Source organism: Ochlerotatus camptorhynchus, unplaced genomic scaffold (assembly GCF_037179485.1).
Source record: "Ochlerotatus camptorhynchus isolate MF236.1 unplaced genomic scaffold, CSIRO-AGI_Acam_v1.1 ptg000159l, whole genome shotgun sequence".
In the NCBI taxonomy this organism is placed as follows: domain Eukaryota; kingdom Metazoa; phylum Arthropoda; class Insecta; order Diptera; family Culicidae; genus Ochlerotatus; species Ochlerotatus camptorhynchus.
Window position 1 is genome coordinate 998,619 of NW_027040649.1, and position 16,854 is coordinate 1,015,472.

Below are 16,854 nucleotides of genomic sequence, written 5' to 3' on the forward strand. Positions count from 1 at the left end.
TTTTAGGTCACAATTTAGGTGAACTATCACCCCCTCCAAATAAGACAATTCAGTAGTACGCGAATTTAATCGATTAGTGTTACCCCTTTACTTCGGGGCTTGGTAAAAACAGAACACTTGAGTCGTGCTTTTTGTGTAGTGTTGTGAACGCCGCCTTTTTTGTCGTTGGCGGTGGTTTCCTGGCAAGGCAACATAAACGAATCTCTGGTGAGTCCGAACTGAGCGTTTCTTTTCAGGGAGCTGGGCTGGGGTCGTCGTAATGGCGGCGAACCCGGGTTTTCCTCCGCCGGGAGGAGGCGGTCTGGACCCTGGAGGATACGAGCATGATCAAAATGCATCAACTTTGCGGTATTTTATGGACCCCGAAGGGAACCATGGGGAAGTGCGCATCTTGCGTTTGCAAGGCGTGATGCAAGAAGACAACACCCGTCGTAGCCTTCCAAGCCACCCGGTTATGATCCGAAAATCGGTTCAAAAGCACTTGTATGCGAAGATAGAGGGAGGTTTTCCGGAAGCCCGTGGAGCTACCTACGCGCTTAAGGGGAAGCTCACCGGCCCAAAAATAAAAAAAAAAAAAATATTTTCGGTACGTTTTTATTTTTCTAAAAATATTGGGAAAATTATCAAAAATCCAAGAAAATTAGTTTCTTCCTTAGATTTTTGTCAAAAACTACATGCAATCATCATGAAAAAAAATTGGACTCTCAGAAAAACCGAAAAGTAGATGTTTTGTGGTTTTTTGAGTCCAACTTTATGCCATAATGACTTATAAAACATGTTTTTGCACGTGAATTTTCTTTAAAAAATTAAAAAAATGTGATTTTTTTAGATTTTTGATACTTTTTTTTCAATATTTTTAGAAAAATCAAAACGTAATTATTTTTTTCGAAGCGGTGAACTTCCCCTTAAGGTGCGGAGTGGCGAGCATTACAAGAAACTGCAGCAACTCAAAATACTACTGGACGGTTCAGCCGTTGAAGTGATTCCGCACCCTTCGTTGAACTCCACGAGGTTCGTGGTCAGCTGTCAAGATGCCATCAAAGAGACAGAACAAGACCTTGTTGCTGACCTCAGCGATCAAGGCGTAAAAGAAGTGCGACGTATCACACGACGGAACGGATCAGGTCGGGTCAACACGGCGACCCTCATCGTGACCTGTCACGGCACGTGTGCACCTGAAAACATAGACATAGGGTACACGCGGTGTCGAACTCGTCCGTACTATCCGTCGCCCATGCAGTGCTTCAACTGCTGGGCGTTCGGCCATACCAAGCTCCGGTGTAGAGTTGCAAAAGCAATTTGTGGGAATTGCTCAGGTGATCATCCGATCGCCAATGACCGTCCCTGTCCCCAGAAACCTTTCTGCAGTAGCTGCAAAGCAGACAACCACGGACTTTCTAATCGCTCCTGCCCGAGTTATAAACGGGAGAATGAAATTCAACGCATCAAGGTGGACAGAGGTCTTTCGTATCCAGACGCAAGGAGGCAACTCCTTTGCCAATGTCACAAACGCAAGCACGCAAAACGCCCTCCTCGAAATGAGTAGGAAAATCGATGAGTTGGCGAACACGGTCAAAGAAAAGGACACTATTATTATCGCCCAGCTGCAAGCCGCACTCCAGTTGAATGGTTCTGGAAACACTGCCGCTGCCGCCGCAGTTAGCGCTGCCTCAGTCAATCCGTCTTTGAACGCGATTGAGGCGATGATGAAGATACAAGAGGACCCGATGGCGCTATGAACAAGCGGACTGGGATAGCTATGGTAAAGCCTTTCAGTCCTTGTTACTACAGCGTAATCCGAACAGCATTGAAGACTTTTCAAAAGTGGTATACGAAGCAGCAACAGTAACCATCCCAAAGACCAGCAGCGTTCCGGGGCGAAAAGCGCTACGCTGGTGGAATGAAGATACGAGGAAATCCGTTAAAGCCCGGCGTAAAGCACTTCGCCGTGTAAAGCGCCTTCCTATCGGACATCCCGATCGCGAGGACGCTCTCCGTCACAACCATGAGTAGCACAATCAATGCCGGCAAGAAATCCGTGTCGCCAAACGAACCAGCTGGATGGACTTTCTGGAAGGAATGAATTCGTCACAGTCTTCGGCCGACTTATGGAGGCAAGTCAACGCCCTCAGTGGGAAACGGCGCATGACACCGCTCCACGTACAGATTAACGGTGAAGCTGTTTCTGACCCTGCAATTGTAGCGGACGAACTCGGCTCGTACTTTGCCGATCTCGCAGCCATCGAGAAGTACGAAGACGAATTCAAGCGGAAAGCTAAGCCTTCGACGTCATCCATTGCAAGTTTTTCTGTTTTTTCTGACGCTGGAAACTCGGACATCAACCAAGCATTCTCCTGGCAGGAATTGCAGCATGCCCTCCACTGCAGCAACGGAAAGTCGACGAAATCGGGTACCCTCTACTCAAGAGGTTACCAACGCCAGGCCAGCTACGGATGCTGGAGCTTTTCAACAAGCTCTGGCTCACCAACTCGTATCTAGCGTCGTGGAAAGAGAGTTTAGTCATCCCCATCCCAAAAGCCAATGAAACAACCCGTGAAGCTAGCAAGTTCCGGCCAATAGCCTTGACATGCTGTATGGCCAAGGTCCTGGAGCGAATGGTCAACAGGAGGCTAAAGCATTTCCTTGAAGCCGAAAACCTTCTAGACCATCGACAGCACGCCTTCCGTCAAGGATACGGAACGTCAACTTATTTTGCAACATTAGGGGAGGTCCTCAAGAGTGCCAACAATAGCGGTCTCCACACCGAGATCGTCTCGCTGGATATATCGAAGGCCTTCAACAGGACGTGGACGCCCCTCGTCTTAGAGCAGCTTGTCAACTGGGGGCTGTGTCCACTTCATCAAAAAGTTCCTGACCGATCGCTCTTTCAGAGTCGCAGTGGGCAACACGAGGTCCCAGCTTTTTAGAGAAGAGACGGGCGTCCCTCAAGGTTCAGTTATCGCCGTTACCCTCTTCCTTGTGGCCATGAACGGAGTTTTCGGAGGACTGCCGAAAAATGTTTACATTTTCGTGTATGCGGACGATGTACTTATCGTAACTACCGGCCCAACAGCAGCACGTAACAGGATCAAGGCCCAGGCAGCAGTCTCCGCTGTAGCCAGGTGGGCCAGCGCGGTAGGTTTCCAGCTTTCGGCCACGAAAAGCGTCAGGTGCCACGTGTGTCCATCCTGGCACCGTGTCAGCGGGCCACCTATTAAAGTTCAAAGCCAGCCAATACCACTGAAGAAGACGGTCCGTATTCTGGGGGTACTTGTTGGTAGGCGATCAAGAACAACTGCCGCAGCAGGATCAACTTGATCCGCACTATTTCTCGCCCCCACCGGTCTAACAATCGTGACACTCGTTTCCGGGTTGCAAGAGCCGTCATCGATAGTCGCCTACTGTACGGTCTTGAGATGACGTGCATCGCCACCGAAAAGCTCGTGCAGATACTAGCACCAACTTTTAACACCTACGTTCGGATTGTCTCCGGTCTTCTTCCGTCAACGCCCACCGATGCCGCATGCATCGAAGTGGGTATTCTGCCCTTCCACCATCGTATAACCGCAGCAATTGCAACGAAAGCCGCTGCCTTTATCGCAATGACCTCCGGAAATGACAGGATCTTTCTCCTCGATGAGGGGAACAGGCTCCTCCGCATGACTGCCAATTCGGAGCTCCCCCAGTGGCCAAGGTCCACTGGTACGGAGACAAAAGTTGGCGCATACCTCCACCAAAAATCGATAGTCGGATAAAAAGCTGGTTCAAGGCTGGAGATAACTCTGCAGCGCTGAAGAGAACAATAGCCGAACTGCTAGGCTCGGACTATCCAACCCATGCCCACATATACACAGACGGATCGCTTTCCCGAGCCGGGGTCGGAATTGGAGTAGCCGGAATTTCAGCACCGATGAGTAGCAGCCTACCACCACAATGCTCGGTTTTTTCCGCCGAAGCTGCGGCCATCTTTGTTGCCATTACAACACCCTCGGACCGGCCCATACTGGTGCTATCCGATTCGTACAGCGTGATACAAGCCCTTACATCGGAGACCATGACTCACCCCTGGATACAGGGTATTGTGGAGGCCACACCTCCCAACACGGTGTTTTCCTGGATCCCTGGGCACTGCGGTATCCCAGGCAACAGCGAAGCCGACAGCCTGGCAGGGTCTGGACCAGCTGGACCCCGTTACACCGACGAAGTGCCACTACAGGACATAAAGCGATGGATAGCCAGCAGAGTGGTGCCAATCCCAATCCCTCTTCATCCGAAGAATCAAAGGAACGACAAGCAAGTGGACGGATATGTCGAAACTACGGGACCAGAAGGTGGTTTCTCGTCTTAGGACAGGCCATACAAGGATCTCACATAGTTTTGGTGGGACGCAGTTCCACAGAATGTGCTACGTTTGCGGAACCACTGCATCGGTGGAACACATCCTATGCCTGTGTCCGCAATACCAACATCTACGGGAGCAGTACGCACTTCCCAACAGCATTAGGGACATACTGGGCGACGAATCTTCCACTTTAGCGACAGTTATTTATTTCCTCAAGGACGCTGGGTTATACAACAGCATTTAGGTCCTTTTAACTTTGTTTTGGCTGACGGTACATCTCTACCGGACGGGGGATCACCCCTCCTACTATGGAGCTCCGATCTCTTTCAAAACCCTACCTAACTTTGATGTACCAGATTGTTTTTTTTTCTTCTCGTTGCCTGTATTGTTAGTCTTTTTACTGGAGTCTGTTTTAATTGCTTCTATTTGAGTATATGTGAATTGTAAGCCAACTCCGTAACAAAATTTGCTGGTGGAACCCCCCTCTGGGGCGTCCCATTTTATAGAGATGAACTAGCCAACGGCTAAAAATCTCCCTAATAAAGTTATTAAAAAAAAAACAAAGGTCATTCCTGACTTGCCCGGGGTGAGATTTGACTTATTCAACTTTTAAGTCTTTCAGCGTGAGAAGCATGGATGCTAACCATTTATGCCAGGCCCGTATTCAGTTAAAAATTATGAATGCAAAATGAGTAATCAAATTGATTTCATTGAAAGCAGGATTAGTTTTCCGTTTGCTTCAACAGTGTCAAATTTTGCTCTCATTTTTGCTGTGTTAACCGTTAAGTCAACCAAAATGAGATCAACAAGAGTATTCAAAATAAGTTACATCATAACAGCAAATTTTGATTTCAATTTGATCTTCAGCTTTGCTCGGGTGGCCCACCCCGAAGAAGGTTTTGAAGGGTATATTTTCGAGGCACTTCAAGATTGATTTGCTGCAAAAAGGTCTTACGGCGAAAGCATTGAAAGCCATTTGGCATCAATACTTGTGCCATTTGCCTTTGACGCTTGCTAACCGCACTGAAAATAAAGCATGAATTAAGATAAAAAGGGATACGTAAATATCATCAGATCTTGCCAAATTCATGGCTCAAAAACAATTTTTCAAAAATCTTCTTAAATTTCCTCATTTAATGTAAAAGAATTATCAAAATTATCAAACAGCAGTTCTCATTTTGTGGTCTTTTTTAAGGTGACAGATTAAATCTAATGTGAAATGTGCTTCGAAAGATCGCAAAAAAGAGGTCCGCCTTCGGAAATCGTTGATTTTACTAATTATTTTTAATTTAGGATACAACGTTTTATTAATCATGGCGTCCAGCCGAGATAATTTATTGATTTTCAGAATTTCTATTACTGCTCATTGATGAATTCATGAGATTGAAGTTATTTTCATGGAAAAAACATCTTGAAAAACGAAGATAGTAAAAAACAAATGTAATAATAGCAATAAGGCGGTGGCATAAAAAAATATTTTCCATAGGCTAATTGTGAAAAAGCTATTTTGCATTCATGAAATCGCTTACAAATACAAAATATTTTAATTTGGCTTTAATGAAGATAATTTTCAGACTAAACTGTATTTAGCTAAGGCCATTTTACTTGATCCTACACTCATAAAAAATAACACGTCACTCACATGTGTTTCACATCTAAATTTGCGCAATTTGGCAAACACATCCATTTCAAGTGTGAATGTTTTGATATAAACTATTTCTTATCACTATAAAAACGCTTTCGACACACGCGGATTCCATATATCCCGTTTGCTGACTTAAAACATCTGACACATAATTATCAAACGCTCTACACTTGTAAGTGTGATGTCAATCATATCGGATTAGTATGTCATGTTTATTGGGTTTTAACTATTTTGTTTAACACAAATTTGTTAAACAAATTTCAATTTGATTTAAACATTTTACACTTTAATATTCTATTGCTGCTTTCCCCAGCTCGATCTCGATGCCAGGAGCGTACAGGAGTCATTCGTGACCCAATTTAAGTAAAGAGGTTTACTATAAGGATAGTTCTGAAAAGAGAATGCTGATAAGATTTTAATGCTATTGGCAGTACAATAGAAGCTACTCACCTTTTCGATTAAGTTTCTAGTTCGATAGACATGGCTCCCAGAATATCCTCCAGAATCAATTTCTCTGAAGAGAATTCATGTATAACTCCATCACTACAAACAATCCGAAAATAAATCAGATAAAATAATTTCATGCATATCATATGATTACCTCTCCTTGTCAATCAACACTTCACTGAACCTATCAACTCGAAACACCGGGCCACAATGCATAATCATCTTCCTTTATCACTGGTTTTTTCGGTTGGTAATGATCTCCTTTGGAAAGTTTATCTAGCAAGAAAATCACTCTTGGCCCTGCTATCCACGTAAAAAAAGCATAACCTTCGGGAATTGTATAATTTGCATACGGTGCAGCTGTTTCCCATGGCAACGCCATTTTTACTTGATTTAGGATGAAGTTGACAGGTGGAAAAACTATATTCTTGTTTACCTTTGAGAAACAAGTAATTCGCATCGTATTGAAATGTTAACCACTTGAAAGCAATTTGTTTTGAACAGTGGTGTGGTATCATTTGTTATTCAATTGGATTCAACGTGAAATACACTTGAATTTATGGAGTGGGATTTTTCATCAATCCAAAGTGTAAAGCACTAAAACAACACTTTGATCCAATGTGGAAATCCCTGAAAATCAATGTGGATGTGTATTTGAAAAATCAAGAGTTCAAACATTTGAATCAGACGTGTACATTTTTTTGCGTGTATTCCGTTTAGTTTTATGACGGCATTAATGGTGCCTGGAAAAAGTTAAACGTCAAAATTTGTTTATATTTCGATTCTTTTGTTGCACGATCATTGCACCGAGCATCTACTCCTGCGTTGGATCAACAAGTTGCGTGGCATCCTCGATAAGGGCGAATATCATCCATTTACAACAGTTAATCAGGAAGTGTATCTGCATAACTTGGAACAGATGGAAGCTCAATCGTTCCCAACAAGTTTCCATTCTCCCGGATGATGCGATGTGCGTTAATATGCGCTTGATTGGATTTTTGGAACAGTTGACCCTTTCGCCGAATGAAACCGCTGCTATGGTTCGGAAGGCAGGCAGTTTCCAGCTTCTGAAGTTACCTGTCGGCAGTTTTCCGCAGTCCCAGTTTGGCACTGATGCATGTTATTCGAATCATCTTCGAAACGCGATTTTTGGAGAGGTTGGTCTGTGTTTATTCAGATCGCCAAACGCGCAAACGCCATTGACAATATGTTGGGTATTTCCATCAATGTTGAGGCTTCTAATTTGATGGCTTTCAGTGCTTCGTGAACCGCATTCACTTACTCTTCTCAGTCAGCTGTTCTGTCATTGTTGATCGGTTCAGTCAGAGCTGCTGGGCCCCCCATGAAGTTCTGGAATTGGTTACCCTTTCCCTTCCGTCGACAGCATCGCTAGAATTATTCCTCCTACTATCGCTAGTATTGTTATTCGACTATCCTTTGGCATTTCCTTGTGATTCTTCGTTTAAAAGCTTTAATCGATTTATTTATTCTCTGTATCTAGGCGGATCCATATTTTTAATTTGTTTTGTTTGATTTGTAAACTGTAGGGTGTTTTGTGATACACTTTATTGACACCAAAAAGCAGCAATATATGCTTTTTGCTCCCGTTTGGAACCGAACGGGTTTATAATTTCTTTTATAATGATAAAACCTTTATGGAGCATTTTGTCGTGGCATCAATAAAAACATACCGAGCAGGTTTATGACTGACTAACTAAACAGTTTTAAACAGGGATAGAGTGCTGCATTAAATTCATTTTTAAACCCAGACCCGTTTTGACTTTATCGTCAGACTTTAAAAGGTTTTTAAAACAGCAAAATGCTGAACTACTGACCTAGAATGTGTTGCACTTTAAATGCTGCACGTAAACTAAAAAGATTTCTTATTGCCATTATAAAACAACAATAAATCAGTTTGAAGGCCAAAAGGCTTCTAAATTGTTACTTGGGAAGTACCGATAACACAGTTTATTCGCTGAATACAGGTTGCTTAGTCGTTGAAAAGGCACTTTTGCTGATTAGGGTATTCAGCAAGAGTAATTGGTTGTGTAGAAGCCATCGAATAAGTAATATATATTCGCTTATTAGCATGACATTTATTGGGTGACGATTGCTTGATTGATCAGTGCGGCTGACAAATTGAATAATGGTTGTGAAAAAGTTGAGTAAACGCTCTCCAAAACTATTTTGCTAGCTTCTACTTGTAGCTCTAGGTATCTGCAGCTTTATTTCAGCTACTTTACAGCACAACGCTGGAAAAGTTGGCTTATAAAACTGAAAATGTTAGTTGGGATCTTCAGCCATTTTTAATATCCGCCTATCCGTGAACACAAGCCTAGCTCATAGCACCAACCACACGCTCATGCCGAATAACAAAACAAAATGTGAGACCAGCACACAAAGCACCATTGTAGCTGCAATTCAAGAACAAAGCGTTTGCAAAAATTAATTTAAACAGTTTAAATTTTCGTGCCCGGGGTATGAAACTAATAAAATCCGATCACAAAAGTCGATATGAGAAAAATACCCCGCAATATGAGTATTTCATTTTCTAAACTGGTACGAAGAGTAGATGCTAGAATTGATGTCCGCCTCCATTTTGGAATCCAATATATATCCGCCCAAATATTTTAGATAAACAATATTGAGCATTTCCGCAAACCGGTTGGACATGAGTGTTTCTGATTTGAATCAAACATTGCTCACATGTTCGCTGCTATCAATTGGTTGCATTTTTCATTTACATGTGATCTTTTTCTACGGGGTATTAAAAATGATTATATTTTTTCAAAAAATAATTAGTTAGATTTTGATAAGTTCTTTAGTGGGAATGACACTGATGAAGACTGCACATTGTAGTCGAAATACGTATCTGTCATGGATACCAACATTATTTAAGTGGAATTAAATGGCTGATAACCCTTTTTACTGTTTTAGTTTATGTCATAAGCTTGTTGACCCTGAAAAGGGCCGTTTTGTTGCCAAAGTTGGCGATTATTTAACCTACGAAACTGTACAGAGTTCGTCTGTCGCTTCAAAACGTAGACGACATCGATGGCCGCTTACGCTTTTGCGTGTTCAGTGTAGGTGACAACATCACGGATCACATTTTCCAAGAACACCTTCAGCACACCTCGTGTTTTCTCGTAGATCAAACCGGAGACACGTTTGACACCGCCACAGCGAGCCAGACGACTGCATTTGCTGCTTCTGCTGTCTGCTCACCACGGCGTCCGAAGCGAAAATGAGTTGAGGCTAGACCAGCAGGCCTGGGTTCAATCTCAGTCGGCATGTTCTGAAGCATAACATCTCTGATCGCGCCGTTGGTCCCCGGTTCATGAATTAATGGATCGTTAGGTAGGGTCCAGGTGTGGGAGCTGCCTCCCTGGCGTCGGTAGCATTGGTGCTCAGCGAAGAAAACAAGATCGACTGAAAAAAAATCTCGCGTCACGTTTCAATAGGTTCTATCTACATTGATCGATTCTCATCGACTCTCTCTTTCGTAAATAACTCGGCTTCAAAAATGTTTCTTGCCGTCTTCGTCGAATTAGATGCTAGATTGTTGCTTCTTCCATCGAATTGTGGGTAGAAAATATCCGACCGTGGCGATTAAAAGTTGATAAAGAGAATCGATCAAAATCATTTGCACCCCTGCTTTCAAGTTTGGTTACAAGAGCATTTTGTGCGCTCATTGAGGGCATGTGGTGCTGAATATGGAGGCAGATAAATTCTATTCCTACTCTTTACTGTAATAAGCTTGGTGGCCCTTAGAAGGGCCGATTGGTTGCCAAAGTTGGCGATGATTTAACCTCCGAAACCGTACAGAGTGCGTCTGTCGCTTCAAAGCGTAGACGACACATCCATGGCCGCTTACGCTTGACGTGTTCAGTGTAGGTGGCAGCATCACGGATCAAATTTTCCAAGAACACCTTCAGTACACCTCTTGAATCAGACCGGAGACACATTTGACACCACCACGGCAAGCCAGAAGACTGCTTTTGCTGTCTGCTCACCACGGCATCCGAAGCGAAAATAAGATGAGGCTAGACAGCAGCGTTGTTTTATATCTTTTCAGGTTAAAGCAGAATGATGTGCAACCAAGTGGTACTCGATTATGACGACTGGGTTTGGGAACAACGTTTATTTCATGAAAACAGTGAACAAATTATCACTTTTTATTTGTACTTTGGATAATGCTTGACATTACCACTTTCTCAATAGTTTCTTGTTGAAAATCATCTGTTGGAAGCATTTCATAAACATATTTCTGATCGATTGGTGATAAAATTATTGAAATTGATCCAGGGGCAGCTGAGTTATTAATGTTCTAAATCTTTCATAATTTTGTTTCTTGTTCCATTTTCGGTTTTCAAAAAGTGTACCGCAGTATAGAAATTAAAGACGTAGTCCTTCGTAAAAAAAATGCAAACGCCACCCCCCAGCGAGCTATTATGCTAGAAGGGGGGTTCTAGCATAATATTTTATTTTGTACTCATGAAATTTTGAATTCAATTTTTTTAAAGACTCCAGTCTTAATAGAAAACGAAGTCTTTTGAAACTTATCAGATCTGGAATCAGCTTAATTAAGGTCTTGGAATATGGCAAAAAAAAATGATGGCCCAGAGTAAAACAAACTTTCAAATCATGATCCAGGATTTATAAAAAATAAAAAAAATTCACGGGCTTTGAAATAGTAAAATGATTTCAGGCATAGCAACATTTCAAGCATCGAGCAATTTTAAAGATTTTCGAACTTGTGAAGCCAATTTACTCACCCACTTGACTAGCCCATTGCTCCTCTGCAAATCGATTAACGTACCCCATTATAGTCGAAATTCTAGTACTGCGCTATGTTTGTTTTGATTCGCTATGGAAGTTTGACAGATAAAATAAGGGGCTTCGTGGATTTTCGTATGTTTCGAGGGGTGCATCGCAATCAATAGTCTCATCATCAATCACAACAGAGACATTCTCAATTAATCGATTCCGCAAAATAACCATAAATTTAGTTTTACTTGTATTCAATTTTAACTGCTTACACTTCAACCATCTACTTAGATACTGCAAATCTTCATTCAAGTGTGAGACGGCAACTTCTAAATCCTTAGCTGCAATGAATAACACAGTATCATCTGGAAAAAAGATTAATGTCGCAAAATCGTAAAACATGTCGCAAGTCATTAATATACATAATAAATAACAGGGCCCCTAATACACTTCCCTGGGGCACTCCAAGGTTATTCCCCACGGGACTGGAAACAGAATCATTAAAAACAGTCCGTTGAGTTCTATCAGACAAATAGCTTTCAAACCATTTATATGCAGTACTCGTAATTCCAAAGCGCTTGATTGATCTTAACAATAAGGGCCTAGAAATTGTTTCAAAAGCGCGTTTAAGATCCAAAAAACAGCAACAATCGTATTTTTACACTCCAAGTTATTTTTCCACTTCGCTAATACCAAATTCAACGCGGTTTCACAAGAATGACCTTCCCGACATCCGATTGTTCTGGCATCAACAAACTATTACTATTTAAATACTCCAACAGCTGGCCTTTAACAATAAGTTCTAAAATTTTCTCTAATGTTTGCAAAATGTTGATGGGACGAAACTCTTCGGCTTTAATCGTTCCAGCAACTTTTTGAATAGGAATCACTATGGATTCCTTCCAAGTTTGTGGCACATGTCCAGTTTGCAATGATTCATTAATAAGGTCCAGCAAGATGTGGTCAATGACATGAAAGCAAATCTTGAATAACTCTAGCATTAATATTATCTACTCCAGCTGATTTTCCTAATGAAAAACAAATAACTCTAAGTTCATCTAATGTAATTGAGTGAAAACCTTCAAATCTACAACTACTATTAACTGGCTGTTTTATTTCGGCAGTTTTATCGACCAATTCAATGGATTAATTAATCAATGAAACACTGTCTACAAAATAATCATTAAACTTGCAATTACTTGTTCCGACAGTTCTTATGTGCCATTCAATGTTATGGACCACGGTTTGCAATTACTAGGTTTTAATAAAGATTTAAAAATTTTCATTTTGAATGTGCATGAAGTGTTGTTCATATTATATTATATTATATTATATTATATTATATTATATTATATTATATTATATTATATTATATTATATTATATTATATTATATTATATTATATTATTTTATATTATATTATATTATATTATATTATATTATATTATATTATATTATATTATATTATATTATATTATATTATATTATATTATATTATATTATATTATATTATATTATATTATATTGTATTATTAGGGATATCAAAAACCGTGTATAAAATGAAAATAATCTTTTTGCATATGATATTCAAAATCACCACCACCCCATATTAAAATGAATATTGATATTGATAACACACATCCGATAATGAACATCTATCCACGTATGAACAAAACCCAATGTTACTTGGATACTCAGCGGTTGCCTTGATCAAAAGAAAAATGGCACGTCAAAAAACCAAATTCATGCAGGTATTTAGTTGAATTATCTCTCAAGGATGCCTTGATTTTCAGCTAATTTGAATGTAAGAGAAATGATTCTTATGAACACTGATGGGGGTGCTAATAATGATGTCTGAAGAATGTTCAAAAAAGTAGGAAAAATACAAATGCCTGAGTAGAGGGTAATAGCAAAACCAGAGCAAAATCATATCAAACTAAACATCAATTTCTTATTATATTATTGATAAGTTATGCGCAATATCCAGGGTGTCCCACGCCAAATTGCATCACAGAAAAAAAAAAACGCTGTAAAAAATTACCTACTTAACCGATCCTTTTCAAACTTTCATACAATTAAATATAACCCATTAGTAAGCTTTTGACATATTAATTTAATTCAACTTCAATACCATAACCATACGCTCGCACCTTACGCTTAACTCCACTCATTAGGTTCTGTACAACATCTGGCTGCTGCTTCTTGTGTACGGAAACCCACTTTTCCTCAGATTTGACCTCCTTGGGATGCTTCCGTAGTGCCTGCTTCATAATGTAGCCCAGTATTTTTCGCTGGGCCTTAGTTCTTAAGGGGGGGAGGGGTTTCATGTCCTTAGGTACGAAAGTGACTCCGTTGGCTTCGTACCACTACAGAACAACATTTTAATAGTTAGATCCGGCCAGAAGATCGTAGAGCCCTCGTGTTGCTTCAACAGAGGAAGCAGACGCTTCTGTAGACACTCCTTGAGGTAGATCTCCCCGTTTACAGTCCCGGTAATCACGAACGGCGCACTCCGTTTGCCACATGAGCAGATCGCTTGCTAAACTTTGAAAATGTCTGCTTCCTTCCTTCCTCTGGAACATCAAACTTGTGCTGCGCGGTGAAGAAACGTAACCCCGGGAAGCTGCCGGAAGTCCGCCTTGACGTAAGTCTCATTATCCATCATGAGACAATAAGGTTTCGTCAGGATCTGGGTGTATAGTTTCCAGGCCTGTGACTTTCCCACCGTATTTTGCCGTTCTTCAAGCACTTTGTACGTATGCAGTCCCTCCCGGTCCTTGGCTCTACGAACGAAAGACTTGGACAGATTCAACTTTTTGGCCACAAGCATTGGGATTCCACTTAAACGCTTTCACGACACGCTTGTGATCCTGATCACTAATAGAACATCCATTCGCAATTTCTCCTTCCGTTCGATGCTCATAGTTTCGTAGTAACGTTTAATCACACGACTCACCGTTGACTGCACGATTCCGAGTTGTTTTCCGATGTCCCGATGAGAGAGTTGAGGATTTTCCAGGTACTTGCGCAAAATTAATCCGCGACGTTGCTTTTCGGGTGACGCCATTTTTTCCAACTTTCGAAAAACTGACAGCGATAAAAATTCAGTTTAAACAGTACACGCTAGACTACTTTTACGCAAATTTTCAAGAGAAAATACCCAGTTGGTAATTTTCTTCTGCCTTTTTCCGTGATGCAATTTGATATGGGACACTCTTTAAGCTTAATTTTGCTATCAAAGCATAATTTCCTATGGTTTTTGATATTTTGGTATCAAGAATTCAAAGGCTTATTTTGTATGATAGAAGAAGTAGCTATTAATATGTCACTTAATTGATTATTTTAAATAATATACCAATAGCTTGATGACAATGTGATATTTATTTCATATGATTTTTGATATTCTTTAGATATGGCATCAACTGACTTATATTTTCCTCAGTTATGGCCCCATACATTTTATGATATTATTTTTGATATTTTACTTCTTATATCAGTCAAACTAATAACAATTTTTGATGTTCTGTTCCCCAATTTTTGGATTTGGTAGTCTCATCTACTCGGGTTGAGTGCCGGTGTCTTGAGCTTTAAAGAACTCTATCCATGTCAAACTACGCAAATATGGGTTATTTTTGTCAACATAATTGCGTTATGGAAAGAAATAAAGAATTTGGTCCGATTTGTGCTTCCATCAAAGAAGAATCGGATTATTGAATTCTATCACTAAAGCACATCACGAATCTCTGTCATACAATTTTAATCCAACGGCTGGTTCTTTTTCTGTCTTTCTCAGAATTCTAGATAATAACGCACTCACACAGATCCATGGCGCAGCATTTTTTGGTTCACAGGTGGCCAAACTGTAAGTATTAGATCCCGATTCACCCTTCCCTCTCTGTCTATTCACTTATTGACAATGAATCAATATCGGTCTCATGTTTTATTTCCTATTTCTATTTCCGTCACGTGCTGCCACCCTCTTTCGCGGCCCCGCCGAGCAGAAGTCTGAAGCTCAACTTCAAACTGATACACATCGACCCGTCCGCTTTCGTCGGAATGCGAAACATCAGAGAGCTGTAAGTGTCATCCGCAAATAATGGGAAATAATTAATGACAAAGAAAAAAGGTTTCGGTTTCCCGGTTCTTCCACGAAGCTTTTGCTGTTTATCAACCTACAAATGTTTTGCGGTTTTTCCTTTTGCAGGGACCTTTCCGGGACGGCACTGGAGGCCATGCCAACCGAGGGGCCTCAGCGAGCTGGAAATTCTTCGAATACAGAACACTCATTCGCTCAAGACGATTCCATCGGTGTACATTTTCAAGGTTGGCTCTTGAGTGGCGGCGCACTTTTCGGATGGCCATTAAAATCTTTCTGACCTTCATTCCAGAATCTGCAAACCGCATACCTAACGCACTCGTTCCACTGTTGCGCGTTTCGGTTTCCGGCCCAACACGACCCGGACGGGCACGAGCAGAATCTACGGCGGTTCCACGAGGATCAGAAGAAGTGCATCGCCAAGGGGTTCGCCACGCCTAAAGTGAAGCTGACCGGTTTCGGCGAACTGGCCACCGATGGGGTAAGTTTCTCTTGAGCGATGGTTGTTCGGTAGATCTAGAGTAAATGACGGCTTCACGCTGATGACATTTTTTACGACTGAGCAAGTTTTTCATTATATGAAATATACACACTACAAAAAGTAGACAAATTCTTGTTGCCGATAATAGAACAACTGATTAACACGCAGTTCAAATGGAAAGGTTGCCGAAGAAAAAGAGTCACGTCAAATGTATACGTAACGCTGAGAAAATGCTAATAGTGCAGATTGACGAGAATTCGTACATTCCCCTATGTGTTCTGGCACATTCCACATTTTTTGCGGCTTTAAAGCATTCTGTAAGTCTTAATCATGGGCTATAAGACCATAAGCCCTATTATGTATGTCGAGTCTAGCGTCACTTCTGGTAACTGCGCTTACTCCTGTAATACAAAAATACCAGAAGTGACGCTCGAATTCGACTTACATAATAGCCCCAATGATAAAACTCAAATCGATAGGTAAGTTACACCGTACGTCAAATTAATTCACGGAGTCAGGGCTGTCAGATGGCTGACCACAGATCAATGATGTTAAGCTGTCATTGAATTACAAAGACAAGATTTATAGAAGCCACTAATGGCCGCTATCATGGATGACTTTACAAAGCATAGGCGTGCATTCCTTGTTGCTTGCCGATTTTCAAACAGAACAATCCTCCAACTTTTTTTTTGCAACAGCTGCAACTCTTCCTCGGCGCTTGATAACACTTTCTCATGAGTCGCCAAATGTTACTTTAGCTCCCTTGGTGATCAGTCGGCTAACCGAAACCAGGTTCGACTCTAGTTCAGGAACACAGAACACATCCGACAAGATAACTTCCTGTTCCTCGCCTCGATCGTCGTAGCAAAACAACCTGCCGGAACCAATCCCCTTCACGGGTGTCTCGTTTCCATCGGCCAAAGTGATGGATATTCTAGAACTGCTTCTCGAACTTATCGAAAAACGTCTGGTCGGAGACGTGTGTGACGTTGCTCCCGAATCGATGATTCAAGCCTTTGCCTTTCGGTGGAGGCTTCAATTTTCTTCCACCGCTCGGTTGTTTGTTTGTTTCCTTG

The 16,854-nt window shown here is 41.4% G+C and overlaps 1 pseudogene; it reads left to right on the forward strand.

The window, feature by feature from the left end:
- Positions 1 to 15,778, forward strand: part of LOC135701405 (lutropin-choriogonadotropic hormone receptor-like) — a 65,199-nt pseudogene extending 49,421 nt beyond the window's left edge.
- Positions 15,779 to 16,854: the final 1,076 nt, after the last annotated feature.